This window comes from Phlebotomus argentipes, unplaced genomic scaffold, assembly GCF_947086385.1.
Source record: "Phlebotomus argentipes unplaced genomic scaffold, Phlebotomus argentipes genome assembly scaffold_18, whole genome shotgun sequence".
Lineage (NCBI taxonomy): Eukaryota > Metazoa > Arthropoda > Insecta > Diptera > Psychodidae > Phlebotomus > Phlebotomus argentipes.
Window position 1 is genome coordinate 17,010,859 of NW_026776177.1, and position 15,092 is coordinate 17,025,950.

At 42.1% G+C, this 15,092-nt stretch overlaps 1 protein-coding gene and 1 long non-coding RNA gene across 2 annotated transcripts in view; one reads left to right on the forward strand and one right to left on the reverse strand.

Moving 5' to 3' along the window:
- LOC132260442 (homeobox protein prospero) overlaps positions 1-149 on the reverse strand; it is a 104,648-nt gene extending 104,499 nt beyond the window's left edge. The window contains exon 1 of the mRNA XM_059758545.1: positions 46-149. The gene's annotated coding sequence lies outside the window, so the exon portion shown is untranslated. The remainder of the gene's footprint in view (positions 1-45) is intronic.
- Positions 1-15,092, forward strand: part of LOC132260446 (uncharacterized) — a 59,009-nt gene that overhangs the window by 34,278 nt on the left and 9,639 nt on the right. The window contains exon 2 of the long non-coding RNA XR_009468367.1: positions 9,447-9,485. This is a non-coding gene — a long non-coding RNA (uncharacterized LOC132260446). The remainder of the gene's footprint in view (positions 1-9,446; positions 9,486-15,092) is intronic.

Genomic DNA, 15,092 nt, shown 5'->3' on the forward strand with positions numbered 1-15,092 from the left:
CTTCCCAGCACGAGAAATCATATCAATCAATCACTGAACACTTACCAAAGAAGCCTCCAGCAGAAAGCATGACGCACCAGACACATCACACTGGGACAAAAATTTTTTCGCACTGAAAAACCTAAAAACGAAATGCAGTTATCAAAGTCCTAGGCTAATGCTTCTCGTTGGCGCAAAAATTGAACGTCGCGAATTTTTCCCAGCCGAACACAAACACTGTCGCACTGCAACCCCTGATCCATGTGACCGCGCACACACACACGGCCACCCCTCTTGCCGGCCGAGCTTTTGGCGCGCTTTCTCACCCACACAGCCGCGCCGAGCGCAACAACGGCGCCGAGGAAAAATGCCGTGGATTGGCAAAAATCAACCCCTGACCGGTGGCGCCATCTGGCTGACGGAGGAGCAACAACTGGCGAAAGGGTTGAAGCCTCACGAAGTTGGGTTTCTGGGGTGAAAGCGAGCGAGTAATCATCGGTTTTAAAACAGCATGAATTAAATATTTATTATTATTATTATTCAGATGGGGTGTGAGGAAATTCACGCTCGTCGCGTGTGTCAATGACTCCAAAAAAAGAGAATAAGGTCTGCAGCGTGGAAATTAATGTGTGTCAATGAAAATGCATTCCGTGTATTTTTCTCGCTTTCAAGGAATTTTGAGAAGCAACAGTAATTAATGAATTGTTAGAGCGAGAAATTCATGATGTTACCTGAAGCCTTCAGACAGTAACAATGTCCTCATCCCTATGAGTTAGAGACCAGAGAATCTATTGGAACATGAAGCAGAATAATTCTAAATAAGAATCACACAAAGCAAATTTAATGGACAAAGTATCTAGATTAGATTAAACGAAATCTGATGATTCTGAGAGAAATTTTAAATTAAATACAACTGAAGTCATTTGGCAATTGACGGAAAGTATTCTTTCTATGTTTAGATCAGACTTTTTAAGTGAATGCCTTTAAAAACACCCACAGACTTTTGCGTATTAAATATTATTTTCTGATATTACATCATTTGTGTGACATTTATGTAATTGAACTTTTAAGCCTTTTATATTGAGCGAATTTAGAAGTTCATTCGCGAGTTCGCCACAATTGTGCCGCTCACATGTAACTCGCGTGCGAATCTAGTGATGGAAGCGAAATTTCATTAATTTCATGATCAATTTAGGTTGATTCAATTTATTGACTGAATGCCGCTATTATGGTCTCGAGCTTGACCCGATGTCCTTTGCACAGCCTCGCATTATATTAATCGAAGTCCAGTGGTGCGGGGCCGGGGCCGGGGGTGGAGCGGGGCTCCCATTGATATGTACAATTCGCTTTCACTGCGCCTACAGAGGTTGCTATATTATATCGATCGTAATGTCGATTTGAGCGGCGAATTGTCTAAATTCTTACACCGGAACTCTGTCTCATGGGGCGGCCGTTGGAAATTGCCGTAAGCATAAAATTGCTGGGAAATGGGTTTTGTCCACTTGTGCTCAGGAGTGGAGAAGCTCTGGAAGCCCGCGGGGAAGGAAGTGTATTTCCATTGAACGGGGCGCACATAAAAAAGTGTAACAAAGATAGAGAGTGGCCTCAGCAGAAAGGATATAGAGAGAGATTTTATGTAATTACTCGAGCCTCGCACAGATCCCAGAGGACAAAATTGCCTTTCGCATGTTTTTTTTTATTCTCGCCCGATGGCATCAGGTGAAAGCCATTTCCACCCTTTTATGCACACAATATTTTAGTCCTTCCGCTGTCGGAGAGATCCTTTTTCGGGAAGAATCACGCCATTTGAGCCACTCATTTTCTCACATGCGGCCATGCCTAAAAGCAGGGCCATAATTTGACCTTCTCCTCTTCTCTCCGGCGTGTGCGAAAAATGAATGGTGTGAATCGTAAAAACAAATCTCCATCATTTCCGAAAGTTGCCACCCTCGCGTGCTGGAGATGATACTGGAAAAAATGACTTTCGCTAAATGGCCGAGAGACCATCAGGAAGGTGCGTCCGCGTGTGGTGAAAGTGCGAAAGCGGCCGGAGAGGATTTTTAATGAGTCCCATCATAAAAGTCTGACGATGATTCCCAAATCGCCCAAGCAAATTTCAGCCATATTAGTCGTGCACACCAAAAATTTCGGCCATTATTCCCTCTCTTTGCCACCCCCATAATGGTTGCCTTCCAGTGTCGCTAACCCTTTAACCCTTTCGCCCAACACAGGCGCACCAGGGCAAAACCGGACGCCATCGTTACGACGCAAAAAGCCGTCCTTACTCTCGTGGCGGTTTTGTTTTTGGACTCTTCCGCCCACCCACCCACTCGCCTTCGCTCACAAAGACATTGCGCACGCTTTCTGGCCATCGCCTCGGTGACCAGGAGCAGCCCTTGGCGACTATCCACACCCCCGCCGCCCAAGGAGTCCTCGAAAGTCCGCACTTTTGCGGAAAAATACTCTCTTTTTAAATAATTTGTGCTGCGAAGATATTTTTTCTGCACCACTCTAAAGCCGTCAGTGCACGGGCTTTTGATGACGCTGGCACACAAAAACTAAAATGTGTGTATGGTACTTTCAGCGCCCACCCCCACCCCCCGACCACCCACTGAAACTGCTGATACGGTCGGATATATGCGTTGCCTGCCGACTGTGCATACATGCTGGGTTGTTGCTGATGCGAAAATGTTGATGGCGGTGGAGAGCCAAGAGATTCCCTCGGTGAAAATTCACCCCCGCACTCACTTTTCCAGGGTGTTTCCTCCACCAAGGGGAGCACAATTGCTGGCTGGAAGTACAATTTAAATTAATGTGAATTCACTGCCCTTCTGAACTTGATTATATATTCTATAACTGAACTAAATTGTGGGCAAATCCAAGAGGAATCTTTTGTCACATAATTCTTTGATATTCGCTCGTCTTTCTTGTCTTCTTCTCACCTACGAAATTTTCATCTTTTCTCCTAAACACTCCTTAGTTCTCTGAAACTTTTGGGGGAATTTCCTTGTTTAGATTACACTTACGTTTTAGCTGTCTTGTCAGTTGTTCACATTGCTATGTCGCATCAAAGAATTGCGAACATTCTCCGGTATCTTTGTTTTCTTGTTATTCACGTTGTCATTCTTCTATTTTTCTGTTCGTTAAATCTCTCTGAAGAACTTGTAATGAGCGTACGTTACATTGAATCTATTTTGCCTGCCTTGCGCTTCAATTTCTCTCATGGCATTATTTATCCATGCATTCAGTGCATGGCATTTGTGTGTGAGACGAAGTGGAGACTCGAAGTTAGAGACATATCAAAAACAGGCCTGAGGGTTGAGGATTGGACATGGCGTGGCGAGAGTGTGAGCGAAACCCTTTCGCCCCTCGTGAAATCGTGCAGGACGCTGTGCACGGTGAATTCGGGTGGGCCGCGATGGGGTGTTTTGCGAGCTAATAAGAGGCACGGGCTGCGGGACGCACTCATTTCGAAACTGAAGACTCATTCGCACTTTTTGCCATGGCACAAAATCCATGCGAGGATTTTGCATTGCCGCTCAGTAGGCCTGAGTACACAAAAACGGTCGAAATTTATATACATTTCCGCACATGTATAATACCTACATGGGTTTGGAAAATGGAAAACGTGCGAAATAGAGAGCGAGAGAACTTTGTATGCGTCAGGGATTTTATTTCATGTACACCGTGGGCTTTTTGCTAAAAACATATAAGTACAAATTGTATGTAAATTATATACCTTTGCATTGCGAAAGGCTCTTTCTCTCTCTCTGCCATGCCAAAAAATTTATATACAGTGCAAAGCGTAGTGCCGAGGCAGCAGATAAAATTATTTATCCGCGCTCACCACCCACCGCCACCCTCTTGTACACGCACCGCACACATTACAATTATGAAGCTATAGTTTTCGGCCTAAAACACACAAAAGACCTAAGAGAATTGCGTTAATTTTTCACAATACCTCAGCGAAATGCTCCGAAGGGTGGAATTTTTCACATCCACCAAAATCGATACTCCATCAAAATTCATCTAAATTATAAATGAAACCTTCTTGGTGCAAAGCTGCTTTATTGTTTAGCAACGCATTCAAATAAAATCAAATAGCTTTGGTGGCTTTTGTGGAAAATGCATTATGAATTGCCGGGATAAAAGTGCTCTTGAGATGTAAAGTGGCACAGCTCAATTATTGATTCTAGCGATACTTCAAGAGTAGTGCATTGAAAATGAACATACAGCAAAAATCAATCTGCTTTATTATCATTTGTGACTCTTAAGTGGGGTCAATTTATCAAAATTCAAGAGCTTCAGTGTAATTTTTGGGGGTGTAAATATTTAAATATCAGATAATCTTTTAAAATATTCCATTTTGTGTCTGTCTTAAATTGATTTACAATTAATTCACAACTCGCGGTGTTATTGATGAGGGTGCCTAATTGAAAACCCACGGTGAAGAAAATCAGTAAATAATGTATGTGAATTTGCAGAGGGTGAAGGAATTATTCCAGCAAATTAATTGCAAATAAACTCTCCATCGCGCGATGTTCAATGGAAAATTTAATGATTCACTCGTGCAACATATTTTGCACCTTATTTGTCCAGTAATATTCCAGTAAATTTCCATTTTCCCTGCACAAGAAAATCAAAGATAATTTCATTACAATTAACTATTCATAGCGCCATCCATTAATAACGATCACATTCCGACCGGTGGAATTTATATGAGTGTGTTTTTTTTGGTCTAACGTGTGATTCAGCGTGTATGGAGAAAAATCCAGCAAGGAAGACTGAATTAATGATTCTGGGTGCAGAAATCGATTGAAAGAAGAGAAAATCTTATAGAAAATGGATGTAATTTGAAAGTTTTTCGCACTCTCGATGTCCTTCTGGCGGAGAGAGGAGGAAAACTCACCACCCCTGGCTGACCACCCTCCAACGGTTGAGCATGAGATTGACAGTGGTATTGGTGCGAATACAGAAGTGCATGACTAAACGCTGAACGCACACAAGCGCGTGCAGACACTTTTTCCTCGGCTTTTTCACCCCTTCACAAAAATGGGGTGAAAAATGGCATTTTTGGCTCCACCTACCACCACGATTGGTGGAACTTTACTTAAGCACACCAACACAGACACTCGCGAACAAACACTGCCAAAAACGCTCAGCTTTTCATCCTTTTCGCCACGAAGTTTCGCCGTATCATTGCGCTGAGGGTGTGTGCGAGCCACCCTCTCGTCCGTGTGCGTGCTCGACCATCATGTCTCTCGAGGGCAGCCAGGAAAAATAATGATGGCTGTGCCGGACTCGGTTCCGATATTAAAGATGATGAAAAATTATATAATTTCCTCCTGTAAATCACTCTCGAAAAGACATACGAATGAGGAGGAAATGCAGGAAAAAGACAACTCATCTATAAATTACTCGGTATTGAAAAAAAAACTCTATCAACGAGATTGGAAATTTCACAATTTCCTCAAAATATCTTCAAGCATCAGCCATTCAGTCAATCTTCCTTCGTCAGCGCAAATGACGCCATCAATCTACATTATTTGCCATCAAGTTTCCTGGGTAGAAGGCGACCCTCACTTTGCACAGTCAATTAAGCCGGAAGCATTTCAGATTGGCGCTGGAAAATGCTAAAATACCATAAAGGAGCTTTTAAACTAAACCTCTGGGACAAGTTGACGCCAATTATTCACTATACAATCTGTCAAATAACGCCCAATCCTGTCTTGCTGTGACTTCGCGCCAGTTGAAGTCCAACCGACGGCTTTCACCAGCACATGATTCTCTTCGCGTTGGACTGCTTTAGGGTTAATTTAAATTTAATTCTGAAATACATCTGACGTTTGACAGGATGAGACAATTTGTACTGTAAATACTTAGCAAATTGATGAGGGTAATTACATAATATAAACATAGGTCTTGAACTTTTTCATCGTGACAGCGTTAAACAGTCTAGTTCAGTTCTGAGGAAGTGTTTTCCATTAGACATCATCATAACTATTCTATACAGCAGTGGAAAAATGCACCAGTTTTTATTTTCTATGAATATAATACCTTTCATCTTAACAAATTATATAATAAAAACACGTTTCACTCCAGAATAATAACGTGCAGAGGCTGTAAGTGGAAAAGAGTGAATTTCTAAGGTACAATTCTCTGAATTGTGCCGAAAATTTCCTTTCTGACTCACAGGATTTTTCTCAAAAGATAGAATTAAAGTTGATGTAAAAGCTTTTAAATACTTTAATGACAAGACTTTAGGCTTTTCACACTTGTTGTGAAAGAGTTAATTACTGAATTCATTTTATGTGTGAAGTAATTTTGCAATTTTAGACCACACATAATTAATTTTCCACTTTAATTAGTTAGAATACAGATCAAAAAGTCTATCATCACTTTAAATTTCAAATATATATATATTTAATTTTCAGTGTAAATTGAATAGAAAATGTGATGATAAAATGTCTACTGCAAGATTGGCACTTCCATTCAAAAGTGTAGTGAAATTTTAGATTTTTAAAATTCTCCCACAAAAGCCTATGCCAAACTGACTGGAGGCTAAAATCCCCAACAATAGAGTGGATTTGCATTTGTATTCATGTGCCTTTTAAGCTCATTTTCGGCGACAAGGCATAACTGAGGCGAATATAGAGGCACATTATACTCGCCCAGCGATTTGCCCTGAGGACGAAGGAAGGCACTCTGCATATTTATGCACGTAACATCCTGCGTTTCGCACACTCGTTGTCCTTTTCCCATTTTTCCGAGGGCACCCAGAAAATGACGATGAGAGACAGCGCCAGAGAATATTGCAGAGAGATTTCTCATCCGCCAAATAATGCGCGGCCCGAAGAGGGAATAGTCATGTCCAAGTTGAAAATGAATGGGTGACATAATCACGTTACGGTTTGTCGCAACTCTGCCTTTATTTCGGCCGGCGAAATCCCCCCTCCCTCAATCCAAGTCTGCAGTCAACTCTTGCACGCCGCGACGGGGGGCGTCGAGGGACGGGGTGCCCAATGCGAAGCGACGGCAACGCATTTCCATGTGTATCTATATTAGAGATGGTGGAGCTTTTGAGGGTGAGCTTTTTTTCCCATCGCCAGCGCGAATACGTCGAATAGTGAATCCTATTCTGTTTCGATATTTCCATTCGCCGAATTATGATTCATTCTACAACGAAAATGAACAGTATTTCATGCATCCAAATCCAATTATATCGTATTCTTTATCTGGTATTTCGCGTGAATTAGCCGTCAGCTGGGGTGCACAATGGAGAAACTCTCCTCAATTTCCCTCCATGGAGGTGCTGCTCAAGCTTCGCTACCTGTTCCTGTGGCCGCCAATCTCGCGTCACCGTCGAGACACACATTTTTTCCAAAATAAAAATAATTACACATAGTATATGAAATAAACATGAGTGAAAACAGCTGATTTGCCGCGTATGGAAAATTGTGGTGGTGGGAAAAAATGTGGCAAAATTACACGATTCGCTGTTAAATCGATTATTACAGGCGTGCGAGTGGGAAAACAATGTTGAATGGATGTTGGAGAAAAAAAGACTGCGAAAAATTACCGCGGGAAAAAGTGAAATTCCAGCAGGAAATGGATTTAGCCTCTCACCTCATGCTTCCAATTTGCATTTTTTTTTAAACCATATCATAATAATTAAATTTCACTGAAATCGATCCACATATAGTCTCCTCAATGTCCGCGAGCGTGGATTTTTAAACAGCGAAAATACCGTGAATTTTCACGGCGTCAGAGCCTATTTAACCTCTGGCGCAGGATAATGTCCGCGATGGAATTTTTGATTAAAGAATTTTTGCAAAACATATTAAAAAATAGTCAGCATGTCGGGAATGAAAGTTGAGATAACATGTTTGCTTACACATTTCCATGAAAATAGCTTTAAACGGATGAAATATCATACTAAAAACTTCACTATCGAGCAAAAGTTTGCGAGATTTTTCCAGTGGAAAGTGTAAAATGAATTTCCCGTAATTACACAAATGCTGCAATTATAATTGGAATTCAGACTTTATAGAGCTCTCAAGCTCAATATGACTGTTGGCAATTTTAAAGGCACGAGCTTCCGTGCACGGCAATTAAAGTCGGGCGAGAGCAACAACCCTGGATGACGCCGAAAGGGGTTCGGATGATAAAAACAAGATCACACGGCGTCCTCAAATCCAGACTGTCGGAGGAAATGTGGAATCGGAAAAGTGGAGGGATAAAAAAATCAGCAGCGGAGGTAAATAAATAAATATGTCGGTTGGTTCATCGGTTTGAAATAAAAACAATTGAGTCCATCGATTTCCCCGCCAGCGAACTCAACTCACACGAATGTATGTCTCTATATCAATTGACACAGAAAATAAAAATTCCAATTCACTCCCGGACCAGTTCTCATGTTCGGTGCGATCGGGAAAACTTTTTGCCCTTCAGCCGCGAACCCCCGAACTTTTTCCAATTCCCGGTGCGAAAAGCCATTGAGCGACTATCGGGGAAAAGCGGGCGGCCGCATCTGCTCAGCGATTGCACCTTCCGAGTCGCCCACCCCCGAAACACCCTGTCGATATAATATTATCATCGTGCATGTACACATTGGGCCCATGAATACATAAATGTGCTGTTGACATTGATCCCGATAATGTGATTATGGGACACACATGAGTGGTCGCTCGGGCGCGCGAGACGCACAAGAAGTGTCCTGGAAAAAGATGGGATTTTCCCGCGCCCACCCGAAAAGCGGCCGAAAAACTTCCACAACCACCATTTTATTTATTCAAACACGCACATCTGTTTGTAAAAATTTAACAGGTTAATTTGGGGATTTGTGCCGTTCGATGGGAAATTTACGGCTGTTTGAACGCCCCACGTGTTTGGGGTGAAATTGGCGAGCGAGTGAGCCCAAAAATATTAAATGCCTCGGCAATATTTTCAATGAATTGAAACATTTAATTCATATATAATGCCACCCTCTCGGCAGCCCATCAACCAGTGTGCGCCATTGTGTGCCGAATATTAACTCCACGTGCGATGCCAGAGAAAATTGAATGGAGGGACGCGCAAAATATGGGTGATAAGTTGTCAATTCGGGGGTGTCGCCCCGGCTGAGGGTAGATTAAAGTACAAATCAATTTCTGTGCACGTCATCGAGCGGGGATCTCACGATTCAATTGTGTCGTAATGACCAATTTACCCGATTTATACCCGTTTAAGCCGTGGAGGCGCCGGGTAATTTATGGCTTCTGTCACTGGCAACATTTGGGAGCGGCGTGCAGGGCATTTTCTTCCCTTATTAATTCCAGAATCTGTATTCACTCTCTCTTTGTTCCCATCGCGGCTTCGTGGTATGCATTTGGAGTGAAAATCTATTGGATTGAGTAGTTCATTGCATATTAAAATGCGATTATATACATAGCTTTGTATGTGTTTTAATGACTCTATTTTTGTTACAGATTGGAAAACAATAAACCACGGATATCTAAGTGCTTCACGTAAGTATTTCATAGATAAAACTCAATTAAAATCATCAAATGTCCAAAAGTGAGATTCTATCAAAACCATTGACATAAATTAAGGAAAGTATTTCAGTTTTTTTTTAGTTATTCACCCGTAATTTATGCAGTAATGAAAAAATTAAGCTGCGAAGTGACGAATAATGCTCCTGTCAGTCAAGCTTGACTCCGAATGAAATGAGAAAACGTATCGAATCCTTGCATTTTGCACAACCCTAAATATTAGAGAGCTTCACAATTAAACTTTAACTCTAATTACGCTGAGTAATCTGGAAATATTCATCAACTGAGGGGAAAATTCATTCCCTTGCCAAAGATATGGGAATTCTCTATCAATTTCATAGAAAATTTCATAACTGCCAGATAAAATTGAGATGAAATTTCTAATTAAAAATACAAATTGTATTTTCAGTAAGGTATGCAATGCTCTTTGAGTAGAATTTTCCCATTTTCTGCGTCGCTCTGTGCGGTGAAAGTGGGCGTACGGAGAAAATTATTAAATTTTCCTCACAATTCCACAGTGAATTTTCTCCCCATTTATAATGCACAATAGCAACAATTATATGTGGAAAATGCTGTAGAAAACTTTTATCCCACCATATAGTTTTGCAACATTATTAGTTTTTGAACAATTTTCCCATGGCATATATATTTTTGCGCTTATTCTCTCCTTCCCCTTTTTGTCGCCATCTCCTTGTGCACAAATTATATTAACACAATTTGCGCTCGGAGCACCAGTTTGAAAACATGTTTTCGCGATAAATGACGGCGAAAGAGTTGCAACTATTTCATATAATGCCAGAAACGGATGTTGATAATCAAAATTACTTTGGCAGCATGAATAAATCAGAAACATTTTCAACAAATTTTCCACTTTTCGTCCCCCCTTCCCCCATTGCTGTGCACACTGGGCATTGTCCTGATGAAATTACAAGTGCGGGTCTGCAAATGGGACGGCTTATAGTTGCTTGTGCTCACGCGACGCTCGCTCATGGTTGGCCGTCTTTCTCCCTTGTCCTGCACTCATGGGGAAATGAGAATTTCATTGAAAATTGGTGGCTTGAGTGGAAAAACTTTTGCCTCCACCAGTGGTAGCTTTTGTGTGGCAGAAAATATGTTATTTTCATAAAGTGGTGGAGGCGCATTTTCACTTCACAGAATAATTTGTGTGCAACCCTTCTCGACAGCCAGGAAACTCCATTCTCTAGCAAAACTACACAGAAAACATTCAGCTCCCTCTCCCTTTGCGATATATATATATTGAGAAAATTTTCGAGGAGAATTTTACACAATTTATCACAGAGTGAAATGTGGTTTCTCGCCCGGGAAAGTTGGCCTGGCTCAGCTAATGGTTGGCCTCATCCGAAAAACTCACCCCTTCAATTTTCTAATTTGCTGCCGCGTCTGCAGAAATCATGAATTTGCCACATGACTAGCAAGGACAGACTCGTGCATGGAATAAAGGCTCAATTTTGTCGACATTTCAACAAGAAATCTTGTTTTATTTTTCTTCAAGCACACTTATCAGTGAAAATTCCTCATTCAACCCATAATTTTGATTTATTTGCTGCGATTTTCCTATGCAAATGCCAAATTTAGGATAAATTTAGATGGAATTTATTAGTTCTTTGGAGAAAAATCAATGTTTTCCATTTGTAAAATTTTCATTTGAACCTCCAAAAAGCAAGTTAGTCGGAATTTCTGATCATTTTCACTTCTCTTAACCCTTCACCTGCGGTATTATTCTCCTCACACACCTGCGATTCCAATGGACAATGGTATGAAGAGGATAAAATCCCACCACAACTTTCTGAATAGAGAAAAGTTATTTAATTGTTAGTGGAAATATAATTTGCTTTTCGAACATCACCGAGCATTTACTTCATTTGCTTTCAAAACTCCCCAAATTGCATTCATACGGTGAAATGTCTGAAAACTCTCCCTTAATTCCTATGGGCAATTTGCAGAAAATGTTGCAGAGAATCCACCATTATTATTTCCACGTGCAAAATCCACCGAGAAAATTACGGTCTGAACACTTCTCGAAATACCAAAAATATCCCTGCTTGGATTGCTCTGAAATATTCATTAAACAATTAGGGCTTCTTGTGTAGGTTTCAGTTGGGCGTCTCTGGGCTTCCACGGAGGATGAACCGCGAGGGGGTTGGAATCAATGGAAAATAAATGAAATGCTGATAAAATGTAAATGTGCAACATTAAAATTTGATGCCTTTTGTCGCAAATACTGAGACCTCTTTGTAAATCATAATTATTCCGGAAATAATTGATGGTGAAAATGCTGGCGGACAGCGCGAGTGTGGGGCTCTGGCGTGGGGGTTCATTAATCAAAGCTCCAGTGACACTTTTTCCGTGAGCTGTAAAGCGTCATCATCAATTAAAAAGGAAATATTCATGCTGTTGCGTGGAGCTGCGGGGCGGCGGGCGGTGGAGGGTGTGCGGCCTTCCACTGCAGATGCCACCAAGGAGGATGCCAGAAGGAAAAGTACACAGGACGAGGCATTAGAAATGTTCATTGGTGTATTTTCCCAACAAAAACTCCGCCCATTAAAATATTCATTCGGGGCACTTCCATGGAGATCCTTCCGCACTTGTCCTCCGCACGGAATTTATATTACATCAGCGTCATCTCCTCGGGGCAGAAAAGGGGGTTGATGGGCGAAAGTACCGTCATAATTCACCTTTTGTGTCATACACAATTTCCAGCGTCTCTCTGTCATATTTTCTCCCATTTTGATTACAAAATATTTATCTTCCTCCCCATTATCTTACCCTTTGTGCTGCTCCCGCTATGCTATGTGGGATTCTTTTCATGCTCTGAAAAGCACAAACTTCCTGCTCGCCGCCAGTTGCATCTCGCCATAAGATTAAAATCCGTCCGCTCTTCGTCCTCCTTAATCCAACTTAATTGCATAAAGTCTGCACTCGCCACCCACTCAAACCCATTCAACTTCTCAGCATCCGTCTGGAGCTGGCGAAGTATATAGTTGCACCATGGCAGAATCTGAAACGAGCAAACGCCGCTCTGGTGAGGGGACGGAAGTTATGGCCTTAGGATTATTTTTGCATAACTACACAACTTTGGCACTGACTCTCAGTCGTGACGGAAAGTTTTAAATTAATTTGCAAAAGTTTCAGGCTATTTTGCCAAGAGAGGCGAATATTTTTAACGTGACAATTTATCGTTAGGGTGAGTTTGCAGTATACAAAGTTGAGTAATCTATGGCAAGAGTTTCGCGCCAATAACTTTACAGTACACTGTTGAATCGTTACAATCATGTAAAGTGAGTAGAATTTACACATGCAGCAATTCCCTTTGATCATCCCTCACTTCTCATTAACATATTTTCCACCCACTTTACCTCCTAATGCAAGTGAATTATCCTCTCAATGCACTATATGCGAATATTTTCATCTGTGATCATCGCAATCACTCTTCATATCGCTGGCATCTGGACTTCACACTCTGCACGCCCTTTTTGCACTCGCCATCGCAGCAGCATGGAATGGTCATGTGAGAAATTCATGCTTTTTGCCCGCTGCATGTAATTTTGACGGTGAGGTCTGTTCAGTGAACCGGACTGAGTTGAGTTCTCCATAATAGTCCAACTTTATTGCTTTTCCCTCCTGATTTGGCGAGGTTATTTTTCTGTGCCACATCCCTCGTGCGTTCTGGCGTGGGTGAAACTCTGCCCACCACCCCCTCTGAGGGGCCACCCCGGGCGGCCTCGTACGCTTTTGGCACACAGAACCCTGTCCACACCACCAACCGTGCCGGAAAAAATTCCCGGAATATTTCCAACTCACTGTAACTTTGCTCTGGGTTTTCCGCACAGGCACAGGGTTATACTGTCCGTTGGTAGACATTTGGAGAATGCACTGTGGTGTCCTTATATCTACTTATCTTAAAGTGAAGTGGGCGTGGCTTCACGCTTATTTTTATCACAGAATTGTTAAAAATTCTGTTAAGGTTCAAATTGTTGGGTGTTGTTTTTCTTTTGATCACAGCGACACCTAGAATCAACTGAATCTAGTCAGCTTTTCTCTTTTCACGCCTTGAAATTAAACTTAGTTTTCGGGTTAGATTACTTTGATTTTTGTCGAATTACTCAGGAAAATTCATCGTCAAGCAATTGCCGTCAATGATTGTTCATTGATTCGCTCAACCGCATTCTAAGCGCCAGTTTTTCGAGTTGTCCTGTGGAGGAACACGAAGTGCCCGAGAGGATGTACAGGGTGGTCGGAGCCAAAGGAACCAAAATGCTATATACACACACGACCACATGAAATTGTTAGTCTATCGCACAGTTGAATGTGTTTACTTTTTCCTCCAACCCGCTCTGTTTGAATTCCCGTCCGCGGCGTGGCGGGAAGTGCGGGGGTGAAGTACGCATATGGTGGAAAATTCCTTTTTCCAGCACCCCGAAAAACCTCCATTTCGTGCGTTTGCTCTGGCGTCGAGAGGGATGTGCGGGCGTCCATTTTTGGATGTTCTTGTTGTTTTTTCTTCTGCAATTCTGCGCCCCGTTTCACCATCCTCCCCCACCCCCCGTGGCGGTCCCCAATCAGGGTGTTTTCAGTGAATTGTATATTTTCATTTGGAGGCGCTCCTCGTGTGGATTCCGGCGACGCCATTCGCAATGGGTCGCATTGAGGGTTGTTGCTGCTGTTTGGACAAATTGTTTTGTTAGAAAATTGACGCAGATAATTTCGTCAAATGGGCCAGAAAACTGTATGCGGCTGTGTCCATGCGGTCTGAGGCCTCCTCTAAATGATGCCGGTGACCCCCGCCCGCAAATCGCGTATGGAGTTATCGAAATGGGTGTGTATGAGTGTGTCAATTGACTAAATACTATGGACGGGGGTGACGGGAGAGCATTAGGTGTCCATACAGTCAAGTGCATATTTATTAATTGATTTGGTCCGTTCAGTCGAACAATATCAGCTGATTGTGGGCAACTGGCGCACCCTCTATCACACCACCTTCACATATCTCTCACCATCTCACCCCGATATTTGTATACTGCTGGGAAAGCGGGGGACTCATGTTGTACAGCGTGTTAGTTATGGACCATGTTGCCATTTAACATGGGTGTCGATAGTGAATAGTGCAAATGAATTGTGTGAAATAATCGATTTTCAACAATAGAAACAATTAAGAAGCAAAAGCGTCACCACACGAGCAGATCAGAAAGCGCTTCGCCTACCCGGCGTCTCCGCTGGCAGTGGAGGCGCCTGGTGGAGCTCCCTTTTCTCCCTTTCTGAGCCACTTGCTTGGGAAATGTGACACTTTGGGGGTGTCCATAGAGTCTCTGGTGGACTTAATGCATGAAAAACACGCTCTTTGACCAACCAGACAGTGAAAGGGGGCGAGATATCATCAAGAGAAAATTAGATATTCTACTCAGCTGTGTAAAAACAAACCAAAAATCACAATATCAAAACGCCTATCCCCTTTGAAAGGCACCAGATGAAAAATGAATGAATAGCTATGGAGAGAATATGAGTTGATACATAAGTTTCCGGAATGAATAAGTATGAATATCCAAAATTTTCACGCTCATATTC